Consider the following 13801-nt stretch of genomic DNA (forward strand, 5'->3'; position numbering starts at 1 on the left):
CATATTTGGAGAGATGCGCTCACCTCGCATCAGCTGAAAACAACCCAGACTTCTTGGCTCCGCCCTTGTTCGGCATATCCCGCATTCAGTGCAATCTGAGGCATAACATTCTGGACAGGCAGCTCCTCAATATTCTTTTGTGCTTTTTGAAGTACACCACATTTGGCATACATGTAAACCAAGGCAGTGCCAAGCATGATGTTTTGTTTCAACACGCCTGACTAACAATATCATCGTGAATTATTTTTTCCATATTGGCATTCTACATAGTGCCACAAGCCTTCATGATGCAAGTGTGATTGCACCTGAAGAAATGCCCTCGCTTTGCATCTACTGAAAATAGTCCAAAGATTTATGGCCCTGCCCTTGTTGAGCATATCGTGTAATTAGTCTATTCCAAGAGACGACATTCCGGACATAAAGCTTCTCAAGTACTTTTTGTGCTTTCTAAAGCACACGACATCTGGCATACATGTCGATCAAGGCAGTGCCAAGCACAATGTTTTGTTTCAATAGCCCTTGTCTAACAATATTATAGTTGCCCATATTGGAGTCCTATATAGTACCACACACCTTCAAGACGCAAGTAGAGGTAATTACATACCTCACTTTGTGTCCGCTGAAAATCCCAGAGCTTCTTGGTCATGCACTTGTTTTGGGAATGTCCTACAATCAATGCATTCCAAGAGACAATATTTTGGACAAGAAACTCATTAGGAATCTTGGCATTGAGGGGCCAAGAAGCTCTAGATTTTTTTGAGCAGCCCCTGACTAATAATATCATCATGAATTTTGTTGCCCATATTAGGCTCTTACATAGTGCCACCTGCCTTCAACACAAAAGCATAGGTAAATGCATCTAGAGAGATGACCTCGCTTCGCATCAACTGAAAACAGTCCACGGCTTCTTGGCCCTACCACATTTGGCATACCGTTGACCAAGGCAGTGCAATCATAGCATTTTGTTTTTGGCAGTCCCTGAGTAACAATAGCATCATGAGCTCTTTTGCCCATCTCAACGTCTTCCAAATTGCCACATGCCCTCAAGATGCAAGCATGGGTGATTGCATCTAGAGAGATGTGCTTGCTTCAGCCCCTCAAGAACTCATTGTTCTTTCTAAAGTACACCACATCTTCCTAGCCCTGCCCATGTTTCAGATATCTTGTAATCAGTGCATTTCAAGAGTAGACATTCCGTATAAGAAGCTCTTTGAGCACTTTTTGTGCTTTCTGAAGTACACCATATTTGGAATACATGTCGACCCAAGCAATGCCAAAGCACAACTTCTTTTCTCAGCAACCCGTGACTAACAATATCATCATGAATTTAGTTGCCCATATCAGCGTCTTGTATAGTATCACATGCCTTCAAGAGGAAAGTATAGGTGATTGCATCTAGAGCAATGTCCTTGATTTGTATCTTGTAAAAATAGCCCAGGGCTTTCTGGCCCTGCCACATTTGGCATACATGTCGACAAAGGCAATGCCAAGCATAAAGATTTTCTTGACAATCTAACAATATGATTGTAATCTCTTTTGCCTATCTTGGCGCCTGCTGAATTGCCACATGCCTTCAAAATACAAGCATAGGTGCTTGCATATAGAGAGATCCACTCACTTTGCATCAGTTGAAAATATTCTAGAGCTTCTTGGCCTCGGCCCTGTTTGGCATATCTAGCAATTAGTGCAATCTATAACTTAACATTTCAGACATACATCTCCTCAAGAACTCGTTGTGCTTTCTGAAGTACACCACATCTATCTTATATGATGTTTTTTTTAACAGCCCCTAGCTAACAATATCATCATGAATTACATTGCCCATATTGCCATTCTGCATAGTACCACATGCCTTCAAGATGCAAGCATAAGCGATTGCATCTAAAGAAATGCCCTCGCTTCACATTTGTTGAAAATAGCCTAAAAGATTTTTGTGTTGAGCATATCCTGCAACAATTAGTGCGTTCCAAGAGATGACATTCTGTATAGAAAGCTCCTTATGCACTTTTTTGTACTTTCTCAAGAACACCACATCTCGCATATGTGACCATTGCTCCTACGTAGTGCCACATGCTTTCAAGATGCAAGCATAGGTGATTACAATAGGAGAAATGTCCTCACTTCGCATCCTGAAAATAGCCAACTAGAGGTTCCTAGCCCTATCCTTGTTAGGCATATCCCACAATCAATAGCACTTGAAGAGACAACATTATGTACATCAAGGCGGTGCCACATGCCTTCAAGACGAAAGCATAGGTGATTGCATATGGAGAGATTCCCTCGCTTTGCATTTGTTAGAAATAGCCCAGGGCTCCATGGCCCTACCACATTTGGCATACATGTCAACCAAGACAGTGCCAAGCATTACGTTTTATAAAAGGGCATCACATTTGGCATACATATGAGCCGAAGAATTGGCAAGCACAACATGTTTCCGAGAGCCTTTGAGCAGCAATCCATGCAATGAGCAAGCTAAGAAAGAAGACTGCAATAGGGGAGTTGCCCTCGTGTTGCATCCCAACAAAAATAATCTAGAGCTTCCTTGGCATGCCCTTGCTAGGCATATCCTCTTATAAGAGCACTCCAAGAGACTTCATTTAGTGAGAAACCTCACTTTGCATCCAATTAAAATAGTCTAGAACTTCCTTGCATCATCAATGTTGGGCATCTCCTACACTTAGCCTGCTGCAAGAGACAACATCCCAACGATGCACTTCAATAAGTTTTTGTGCTATTGTGAGGACACCACATTTGGCATACATATTGATCAAACCACTTCCAAGCATGACATGATTAGCAATCACATCACGTGATTTTCAATACCCTTGTGACACGCATATTGGGCATATCTTGCAACCAACACATTGTAGGTGATGACATTCACGAGAGAATGTGCATCAAGAACTTTTCATGCTTTTGTGGCAGTACAACATTTGGCATACATATCAACCAAAGCATTGCCAAGCATGACATCATCCACCAAGAGCCTCGGTGTTAACCCTCACGGCTCACGGACGCCCTATCACCTACGACACACATTGTATTATTTACTTGGTAGAGTCAGGTACTGGGCTTGTCGGTGCAATAGGAAAAGGGTAAGAGTGATCGCCAATGAGAGGTGCACTCTAACTGGAACATTCAAGGGATTAGTTGGCTGTGCGCTCCTTGCCGCACTGTCGAAGCAAGGGACTTGCCGTTACACCGTGTGCGAGCCATAGACGGCTCCAAGCACACAACTAGCTTAACTAGTAAGCTCAAAAGAGGGCAATGGTGTGTCATTCACCAATCTATGCTCCTGCCGTGGAGGATTCCTCGCCGCGAAGAAGAAGGAGACGCCGCTACGTCGTGCTCAACCTCTTCACCGCCGTCGTGCCGCCGCAATGCTCGATTGCACTCTCTCTCTCTCTCTCACACACACACACACACACACACACACACACACACATACACACACACAAGGAGGTGAAGAAGAAGAAGATGGAGATGGAGATGGAGCAAGAGCACTCTTCTATTGCACAAATGAGAGAATAAGTGAATTTTAGGTTTAGTTGGCTTTTATATGAGCTCACCCCATTCACACTTGGGCGCCCATGCTTAGCCAACTAATCCCTTGAATGTCCCGGTTAGAGTGCGCCTCTCATCGGCGATCACTCTTACCCTTTTCCTATTGGTCCAACAAGCCCAGTACCTGACTCTACCAAATACATAATACACGTCCGTCGTAGGTGATGGGGTGTCCGTGAGCCGTGAGGGTTAACATGCCCCCTTCCTGATGTAGATTCCGTCCTCGGAAGCTATTGAGTTGAAGCTCGTTCGTCGAGGTGGAAGAGCATTTGAGATGAATGTCCTTAGCCTTCTTCAGTCACTGCAAAATCAAACAACATTGGCACAGTAATTGCATTCTCTTAAAAAGCATATGCAGTTTTAGGTAGACAAATTGATTGGTAAAAGAATTTCAAACAATTTGGTAGCAATAAACATTAAATTGCAATGTAAGCAAATGCATAAACAGATGTAAAGGTAAAAAATTAAACAAGTCTGGGGTCGCTAATTTGACGGTCGAAAGGCACTAGAGATCGAATATTAATACCATGGGTAAGCTTCTTAATTTTTTGTGGTCAATTAAGTTGTTTAATCGCGAGAGCCAAGTATTCATGTTCGAGGGCTGACTAGAGGCTATATTTAGAAGACCTTGTAGTTAAGCCACCATAAAAGGAATTTCTCATGAAATCATCGCCTGACTGATTACTTTTTCTTTGACCCCCCAAAGTCTTTTCACAGTGATTCAATTTTGATGTGTGTGCTTATTTTGTATGCCTTGGGTTTTTTGCTTTTCAAGTAAAAGCGCCCATACTGGGAACCTCTAGGGCTCTAGTACCATAGGCAATACATGTGAGTGAAGTACCAAATTAAGCTGAGATTTCTCTTCCAGCTTAAGATTTTACAATGTGGCACTTTGATTTTTTGTTTGTTCATTTTCAGCATTTTAATTTTGTAACTTTGGGGGGTCATAGAACACTGATACACCTCCCCAGGCTCATCACACTAGTAAACTCCCTTTATAATACTTAAGCTAAAGGTCAATAGGGTCAAGCCCACTAGAAAGCCCTAGTACATTTCACACAATGCTGCCTAAATCAGATTAAGAACCTAAGTAACCATTAATTATTAGGAAGGCATTCCCCATGGTATTAAGAGAAGACTCTAACACCTAACTTGGTCAAACTAGTTTGTCGGACTGCTTGATTTTTAAACCTAGACAAGTGATTATGACAAAAAATTACATTGAATTAAATGTTTGATACTAAGCAAATGCGGTGTATATTAGGCTACCAATCACAATTAAAGCTGACAATCATAGATGCAAAAAAGATAAGGGGCAATGCTAATGGACAAGAAACACCTGTTTGTGTCGATGGTCGCGCTTGATTTGAAGAGTGAGTCGAGATAAAGATTCCATGAAGGTTTAAATCCTACCAATAGCAACACGCTCCTGTACACACTAGGAAACAAAAGGAATACCTCCAAGAGGCACATTAGTGGGAAAAGGTACCAACACTTATTGAACACAACAAAAAACATAAGGAACCCTAACCTAATTATTTGCACTCCCCTAGAGAGTCAAGGGAATAGGATATTGTAGAGGTTGGGGGGAAACCCTAAGGCTAAACCCCTATCCTCGTCGTCGAGATAAACAAAGTCATCATCCATGAGACCATATGTGCCATTCGTGTAGTCGTGTAAATTTTCTTCTTCATCATAGGTGCCCATGTTTACTAAGAAGGTCACTAGATGCCTATAGTCATCTTGGTCAAAAGGGTAGGCTTGTGCAATGGGAGAAACACTCTCTACTAAGTATGGATCAGACGTGGTCAATAGACGTATCAGCCATTCTAACTCCTCAAAATTCCTCTCAGATGCTAGCGTACCTATCAAATCCCATTCACATGCAAGCACTGGAAAGACCATGTGAAATATTTGTGAAAAGTAACAAGGGTACCTCTCACCCAAGGCAGGAGTGGATGACTCTAGCGTACTAGCCATATATGTACACGCAAATAGATGATGGTTAGAGTGCAAATATTACAAGGGTCGTGTTCTTGTGCAATTTGTTTTTATGATTTGTGTTATGGCTCTTGCTCTTTTACTTTTTTATCTTGTTTTTGTGAGTATAAGGCTTTATATATACATTCCCTAAGATTGGGGATTAAGAGGTCAGGGAGAAAGGTTGAGAGGGAAGCAAGTGAATGATGGATGTCAACAAACACTCCCCCCTTTCTTGGGTAGATCATACCATTTGAAATGATGTCGTCACCCTTTGAAACCAATTGTTCCAGTTGGTAATAGGTGAGGATTTTTGCCAGTAGTTTTCTATTACCCTAGGTGTCTCGTCAAGTTGCAAGGGTGGTAAGGTACTCTCCCAGGATCGAACTTGAAGTGGTTCATCAGGTGATTCTTGAACATTGGGAGGTGTGGATTCTTTTGTAGCTTCATGGAGGTCCATTACTATAGATGGAGGCTGCGTAGAATCTTTTACCTCTATGGATGTATTACATGAGGAGCTAGAAGATTCATGGAACTCCCCCCTTCCTGAGCTAGGTGGAATAAATTGGTTTTGCCTTGGAGCTCAAACTAGCTCTGGACTAGGTGTGTAGCATTCTGTGATCTTTCCCTTCCCACGATTTGTCATTGGCTTTAGCGTTACACTGTTTGACTCATATGGGTTTTTTGTCGATAGGGAAGGACACCTTTTACGTTTAGGTACCCAAATTTGCTCATTTCCATCATAGTAGCCTTGGGCTTCTAATAGTGGTTTTGGAATCCATCGTGATTTGGTCTTGACTCTCCTAGGGCGCGCTCTTGGTTTTCCCAGGAAATTTTTTCATGGAATGGATGGGAGGGTTGAGGTAGTTGGAAGTAAGGCCTTGGGGACCCATTGATATTTACTCTTAGGTCGTGCAGGTTGAGTACTTGCAATATTACTGCTTGCTGCAACTACAAGTGTTGAAGTGCTAGGTTCATGGGTAGCCGGCAAAGACGAGTTAACCACCTTGGCTTGTGAATGTTGGCTATCCTTCAACTTTTCTAGAGTTTGCAACGTAGGTGACTTTGCTTGAATGATAGGGGTAAGAGTCGGTGGTCGCGTCGTGACACTACCAGTATCCCAGTCAATAGTGCATTTGGTTGCCAACATCCACGTGCGTCCCAGGTTTACGTTGCCTTCCATAGCTCCCGCGGGCATGACTAGAAACCTCTGCACTATGCTTCCATTGTCATAGACAACAGGGGTCTGAAGGACTCCAAGAATAGCAGTTTTCTTTTTATTAATGCCCTTGACTTGCATCGTACTCGGGGATAGGGTCGGTTTCCCTAATTGACACCAAACTCCATAGGATAACAAATTGTGTTTAGCTCCCGTATCTAATAAGGCATTGTATAGTACTTTCCCATAGGGGCTATTTAGCTCAATTGGGTGTCGTAGGGGTGGCTCAGATTCTAATGAGTCGTCATCTGTGTCCTTGAAAAATGCTTGCGTGATTCCCAGATTAGCCTCTCGTTGGCGTCTAAGATGTTGTTGTCGTTCTCGAGCCTCAACTCTTGCTTGGATTTTTTTAAGCTCTGCTTGTTCCTTGGCAGCCTTCTTTTGATGGATGGCTTGCAACTCTTCCTGGCTTAGAGGATCATAATATCTTTTGAATTTACTCCCATTAAGGAATCCAATGGTTTCAACTCCATCTAGAGTCTCCACACGAATGGTACCTTGCGGGGTAATTTCACACACTCGATATGGTCCCTTACCAGCGTATTTCAATTTCTTCTTTTCATTACGTATCCCGTACATAAGAACTTTATCACCAACCTTGATGTCTTTATCCTTTAAATGGCTATCAAATCACTTCTTTCTCCTATCCTTCTCCACTAGAGCATTTCGCACAGCTAATTGCCTCTCTTCATCTATCCTCTCCAGGATATATAATCGCTCCACTAAGGGGTTACCATCCCAACCTTCTTGAGAAGCTACTCGAAGACTAGGAATGACAAACTCCCATGGCATAACTGCTTCTTGGCCATACACCATCTTAAACGGTGTGCAATTAATAGCAACTTTATATGCAGTACGATAAGCCCATAAAGCTGATGTAAGCTTTAGGTCCCAATCAGTGCGATGAGCCTCGGCTGTCTTTGTCAAAATGGAGATGAGAGTTTTGTTGGTACTCTCAGCTTGGCCATTTGCTTGGGGATAATAGGGTGTAGACTTGTGGTGAGATATCATGAAGTTTGATGTGAGTTCTTTTATTACTTCATTTATAAAATGAGTTCCATTGTCACTCACAAGTTCAAAGGGGCATCCGAAACGTGTGATAATGTTCTCAAAGAGGAACTTAGCTGTTGTTTTTGCATCCGCCTTTCGTGTTGCTTTTGCTTCAGCCCATTTGGTTACATAGTCGGTAGCCACAATGATATATCGTGATTGCGTGTTACGTGCAGCCGGACTAATCGGTCCTACAAAGTCTAAGCCCCACTTTTCAAATGGTTGGGTTACCTTGATGCGATGTAGAGGCATCCTATCCCTTCTTTGTGGCTTGTTGAAGCGTTGGCATTCATCACATCCCTTTGCAAAAAGTGATGCATCCTTAAACAGAGTGGGCCACCAATAGCCTGATTGTAAGATCTTTCGGGCAGTCAACTTTCCTGAAAAGTGACCACCAGCTACGCCCATGTGTGCCTCTTGTAGAATATATAAATACTCATCCTCGCGGGCACAGCGTCTAAGAACATCATCTTTTCCTCTCTTATAGAGAGTTCCAGCCAGTAAGCAATAGGGTTCGCATTCCTTGATTAATTTTCGAGCTATATCTTTTCGCAGTTCTTTGGGTGGAAAACCATTAACTAAGAAGTTAACAATCTTTTCACTCCATTCAGGCATTGTCTCAACAATGAACAAAGGAGTATCATGCAATTCATCATCAACCCCCGTAGGAGCTTCGCCATTAGGGATACGAGATAAATGATCCGCCATGACATGTTTCCTCCCAGGCCTCACAACAACGGTGAAGTCAAACTCAAGAAGAATTAACAACCATCGTGTAATTCGACCTGTGGAACACGGTTTGTTTACCAAATATAGCAATACTTGATGATCAACATAAAACACAAACTTGGTAGCAAGAAGGTAATAGCAAAATTTCTTTACTGCGTAAATCATAGCTAGACCTTCGCGCTCTGTAGTAGGGTAGTTCATCTCGGCATCATTTAATTGGCGACTTGCAAAGCTAATAGGGTAGTCCAATTTATGTTCTCTTGGTTGAGTTAGAACACACCCAATAGCAAAATTTGATGCATCAATATGCACATGAAAAGGTACATTCCAATCAGGTGTTCGCAGGATTGGAGCACTTGTTAGGGCCTTCTTTAATAACTCATAAGATTGATGACATTCTTCCGTCCAGTGAAACTCGATAAGACGCTTGTACAATGGACGCGCTATCTCGACAAAGTTTAAAATAAATCTTCGATAATAACCAACATGGCCCATAAATCTTTGAACTCCTTTATAGTTCGTAGGTGGTGGCAAATCGGCAATGGCTTTAATCTTACTCTCATCTGTGGATATCCGGTTCTTGGACACTATATGCCCTAGAATGACTCCATGCTTAACCCAAAATTGGCATTTGAAAGGGTTCAATGAGATGTGATAAAATCTGCACCTTTCAAATATTTTGTGTAGATATAACAAATGCTTCCCCCAAGAAGAATAAACACAAAGGTTGTCTAGGAAAGCTCCACAAAACTCCCTTAGAAATTCTTTAAACGCAGTGTTTATTAATCGTTGGAATGTAGCAGGGGCATTCGTTAAGCCAAAAGCCATAACACGAAATGCAAACACTCCAAACTCTGTGATAAAAGCAGTTTTAGCTTGGTCCTCTAATGCAATTGTGATTTGATTGTAACCAAAGTACCCATCTAAAAAGCTATAAGCTTCCTTGCCCGCAACTCTTTCAAGCACATGTTCTGAATATGGCAAGGGATAATGGTCTCTCCTAGTGGCTGCATTAACTTTCTTGAGGTCCACGCACACTCTTAGTTTCCCATTCTTTTTTGGCACAATGACTATTGGAGAAACCCATTCTGAGTGCTCAATAGGGTATATGACTCCACATTGGATAAGTTTTTCAATCTCCTCTTGTACAATTTTGGCGTACTTAGGATTCATTGGATAGGGTCGTTGCTGGACGGGTTTAGCAGTGTTGATCATGGGAATTGTATGTTGCACCACAGAAGGTGGAACACCCTTCATGTCATGATATGTCCAAGCAAAGATATCCTTGTATTCCTTGAGGAGCTCCTTAAGTACAGCCTCTTCAGTTTCGGTAAGGTCTTGAGCAATAAAGACTGGTTTAGACTCCTCACCTGGTTCTGCTAATTCTATCTCTTTAACTACCGCTGGACCATCATAGACTCCACTGCTTTCATTGGTAGGTATTCGTTGGGCCTTGGCATACACAACCTTTCGCTCCCCCATGGTATAAGATTTAAAATGTTCAGGAGCCGTATGTAAGTCAGCAGGCTCTTGTCCTGACGGAGACCTTTCTTTTAGTTCTGCCTCCTTTTGTTGTTGTGCTAACTCTCGGTTTTGACTTCTTATAGTTCGACTCAATTTCGGCTCTGTAACCTCCAATTGAGCGAGGTCAATGGGTCGCGAGCTGCACCACATGACACTCTGGAGATGTTCACCCCAATTGTCTACTAGCTTTTGATGAGCATCACATGCCCCTAGATAGCTAAGCCATTCTGCAGTAGATCTTTCCTTGTTTATCCTAGCTCTCAGATTTGCTCGATATCGTCGTCTCTTATATGACCTTTGTTTCTTGTTAAGGTTTTGATTTTGGTAAATGTTTGAACTCGACTCGCTTGATAGGTCTTCGCTTGTATCTTCTTCACTCTCATATAAATTACCATAGATGGTCGTACTAGACCTTGAGTGTTCAGTTTCTACACTTGGCTCACTCGATGTTTCCTCAAGTTCTGAATCCATTTCTCCCTGAGATTCCGTTTCTGATGTGTATTGGCCTGAAGCCTTTGAGGAATCATCGGTTTCACTCTCAGGTAGGTGTGCCTCTTTCTTATCATCGGATGTTACATGCGCTATACCTAACATGTTTACTGGTGCAATGTGTGGTATCTCTTTCCCATCTGGTGTTACCCAGGTTGTTCCTCTAGCTCCCCATGTATCTATAGTTGCCGCTAGGTGTACCCAATCGACATTGTCTGACTCAGCCATTCCGGGTAGGATATCCATATAAGGAGAGTTCTTCCCAATATCCGTGTCTTCGTTACACGTGTAACAATATTGTAATGGAGCTAAGTGAATTGTTGTGTCTGATCGATTATCAATGATGAATTTATTTCCTAGACGATGCGTTCGACCACTTAAAAGATCAACTCGAATGACAGAGTCTTGGAACTGTAAGTAGACGTGGTTTTTGGACCAGTCATGCACCATTTTTGCTTCCCTCATGAATGGACGCCCTAAGATCATCTCAAATGACATAGGATGCTTGGAAAAATCCATAACAATGAAAGTTTGCCTTACCTTGTGTCCCAAGACCTTGATTCTGAGATCCTTTAGCATTCCAATAGGCGTAACAATAGATCCATTAGCCATTTTTACCACTACGCTTGTGGCTTCAAGGTGAGGTCTCCCCATAGACTCCCAACAACTCTTTGTCACCATGCTGACTCCCGCACCACCATCAAGGACTCCCTTTACAGTTAATCCTTTAGTAGTGATTGGCAGAGTAGCATTAGATTCATCACCTTCAAAGTATTGCCCCAACTTGTTAACGGGTACTTCAATTACAGATTCATGTCCCGCTAGGTCAGATGGTGGTGCTAAATGTTCCTCATCATTCATTACCGAGTCAAGTTTTTTCATATGTGCAAACTGTGGTAATCCGGCCTGTAATTCTCCATTGAGGAAGGCTCGAAGAGCTGAGACTAGCTCGGGGTCTTTATATAGTTTGGACATGATGGTGGTTCTAACTTCTGAAGACATGAAATCCATCAATTTGGCAAGATTTAATGGCATCTTGTGGGACGTAGGACCCTGACAAGAGAATGGTGAAGATGGAATCTCCACTTCCTCAAGGGGGTCGGGTATTCCCTCACCAAACATTCTCTCTAGTAGGAAAGGTGTGTGTTCACTTTCAGATGTCCTACCCTCACTCTCTTCCCGAATGATACTAGGTATAGCTAACGGCCTGTAGTTCTTGTGAGGTTGAACTTGTGTGGGAAACACTGTGTCCGACATCTAGATATGTTTGGGTTCAAGTTCTAATGTTCATTGAGTTTCTTCCACCAAACCCCTCAGTTGTTGGACTCATTCAATTTCCATTGTTGGGTTTGGATAGGTTCCAATGTTTCTCTTGCAATTCTCATTTTTTGTCTCTCGTGGCTTATCTTGGGGGTTCGCAACTGGGCAGTTTAACTTTGAATACTCTTTTGGTGTTCGTCGTGATTCCCTCTCGTGATCCTCCTCACTGGCTTTTTCCTTTGTAGTAATAGTTTTGGTCTCTGTAGTCTCTATCGAATCTGAGTCATCCTCAGGGTCATTCATATACACGGGATCCTCTCCTGTCCCTATGTTAGTCTTTGAACTAGGTTTTGAGCTAGAAGCATTAAGGGATTTCTTTCTTCGTGCTTTCTTCTTTCTTGCTCGGCCAATGGATGCAGCATCTCTCTCTTCGAGGATGTAATTTTGCTTTTGGAGCATCGACCGTGTGAGTGCATTCACTGGTGCTATGTTTATAGTTGGTGGTGTCCCATTAACAATCTCTATTATGTTCAATGGTGTGATTTTCGGTGCGTTTGGATTGTTAGGACACTGTGCGATCAAATGATCTATGCCACAACGATTACAAATGAGTATTGGCATTGCCAATGCACTCCCTTGACTTGTTTGCATTAGTGCGGCATTCTTTTGTATTCTAATGGGGCACTCAGCTACTCGATGTGGTCCACCACATTCGTAGCACTGAAGAGGTGTTCTCCTGGCAAAACTATTAATGTTTTGGCCTCTTGCTGCTAGCGCAGTAGCTTGATATACCGGTTTGATTTGTCCCCAATGGTCTTCCATATAGTACATGGGACACTCCTCAAGCATGTCGACTCCATAGGTGATACTAGAGTCTATGTCCTCTTCACAATCTACATAAGTACTAGATGACACGCAACCTATTTGGTTCATAGGTGTAACTCTTGGATGAGGGGGTTGCGGTCCTAGCACTGGAGGTGGCAACGGTGTGGTTTGGACCACATTTTGGGTTCTAGGGACCATGTGTTGTAATGGCAATTTTTGCTCCATGGGTGGGGTAGGCATCAATGCAGGAACTCGAGGTGAGTCTGCCCAAGCTATAGGCGGTCTATTTTCCATGATGCGTTTAAGCATTAGGCAATTTTTCGCTTGATGGCCATACCTACCACACGCGTTACAAGTCCCGTTAAACTTTACTCTGAAAGTAGGGCATTCACTCGTAGTATGTGGGCCCAAGCAAATTGAGCACCATTGTTGCTCCCTTCTTGGATACATATGAGTGTTTTGTGGAGCACGATTACCCCTAAGGCTTTCTTGGATGGCCTTTGTGAGATCTGCGAAAGTCATCTCAGATATCGTTTGCTCTTTCACGATTGGCTTTATCTTCATTGGCTCATGCCCTGATGCTTGCGAGCTACTAGACTTCGGCTCGGCAGACACTCTTTCTCCTGCAATCATTAAATTATCCCCCAATTGGATTGCATTCATGGTGACTGCTTCCCAAGTAGTGATACCTCTAATGACTAGGCCATTATAGATACTTTCATGTCGTAGTCCCCTAATGAATCTATCGAGCAATTGGTTGTTGTTGAATCGCTCGTTTGGATTGCATCGAGAATTCAAATTCTTTAGGCGACTAATGAAGTCTCTCACGGATTCACCTTCTTCTCATTGGGCTTTCTGGAGCTGAGAGGCTACACCCCAAAGTACTCCCTCTCGTATGTATTCTTTTAAGAACAGTCTCCTAAGAGTAGAGTAGATCGTTTTCTCTTCTACTCTTAAGGTTCTATACCAATCTTTAGCCTTTCCGCTTAGGGTCAAACTCAAAGCCTTACACTTATGTAGCTCATTGTGCTCTTCCAAGGAATCGCACACATGTTCAAAGACTTCCATATGCTTTCTAGCATCTCCGTCTCCACTGAATTTCTGTGTGAGCTTAGCTACTTGAACTGCCTTGCTCCTGCCTTGCTCCTAGGCTCTCTATCA

The sequence above is a fragment of the Adiantum capillus-veneris genome, chromosome 28, assembly GCF_014529385.1.
Source record: "Adiantum capillus-veneris isolate H3 chromosome 28, ASM1452938v2, whole genome shotgun sequence".
In the NCBI taxonomy this organism is placed as follows: Eukaryota; Viridiplantae; Streptophyta; class Polypodiopsida; order Polypodiales; family Pteridaceae; genus Adiantum; species Adiantum capillus-veneris.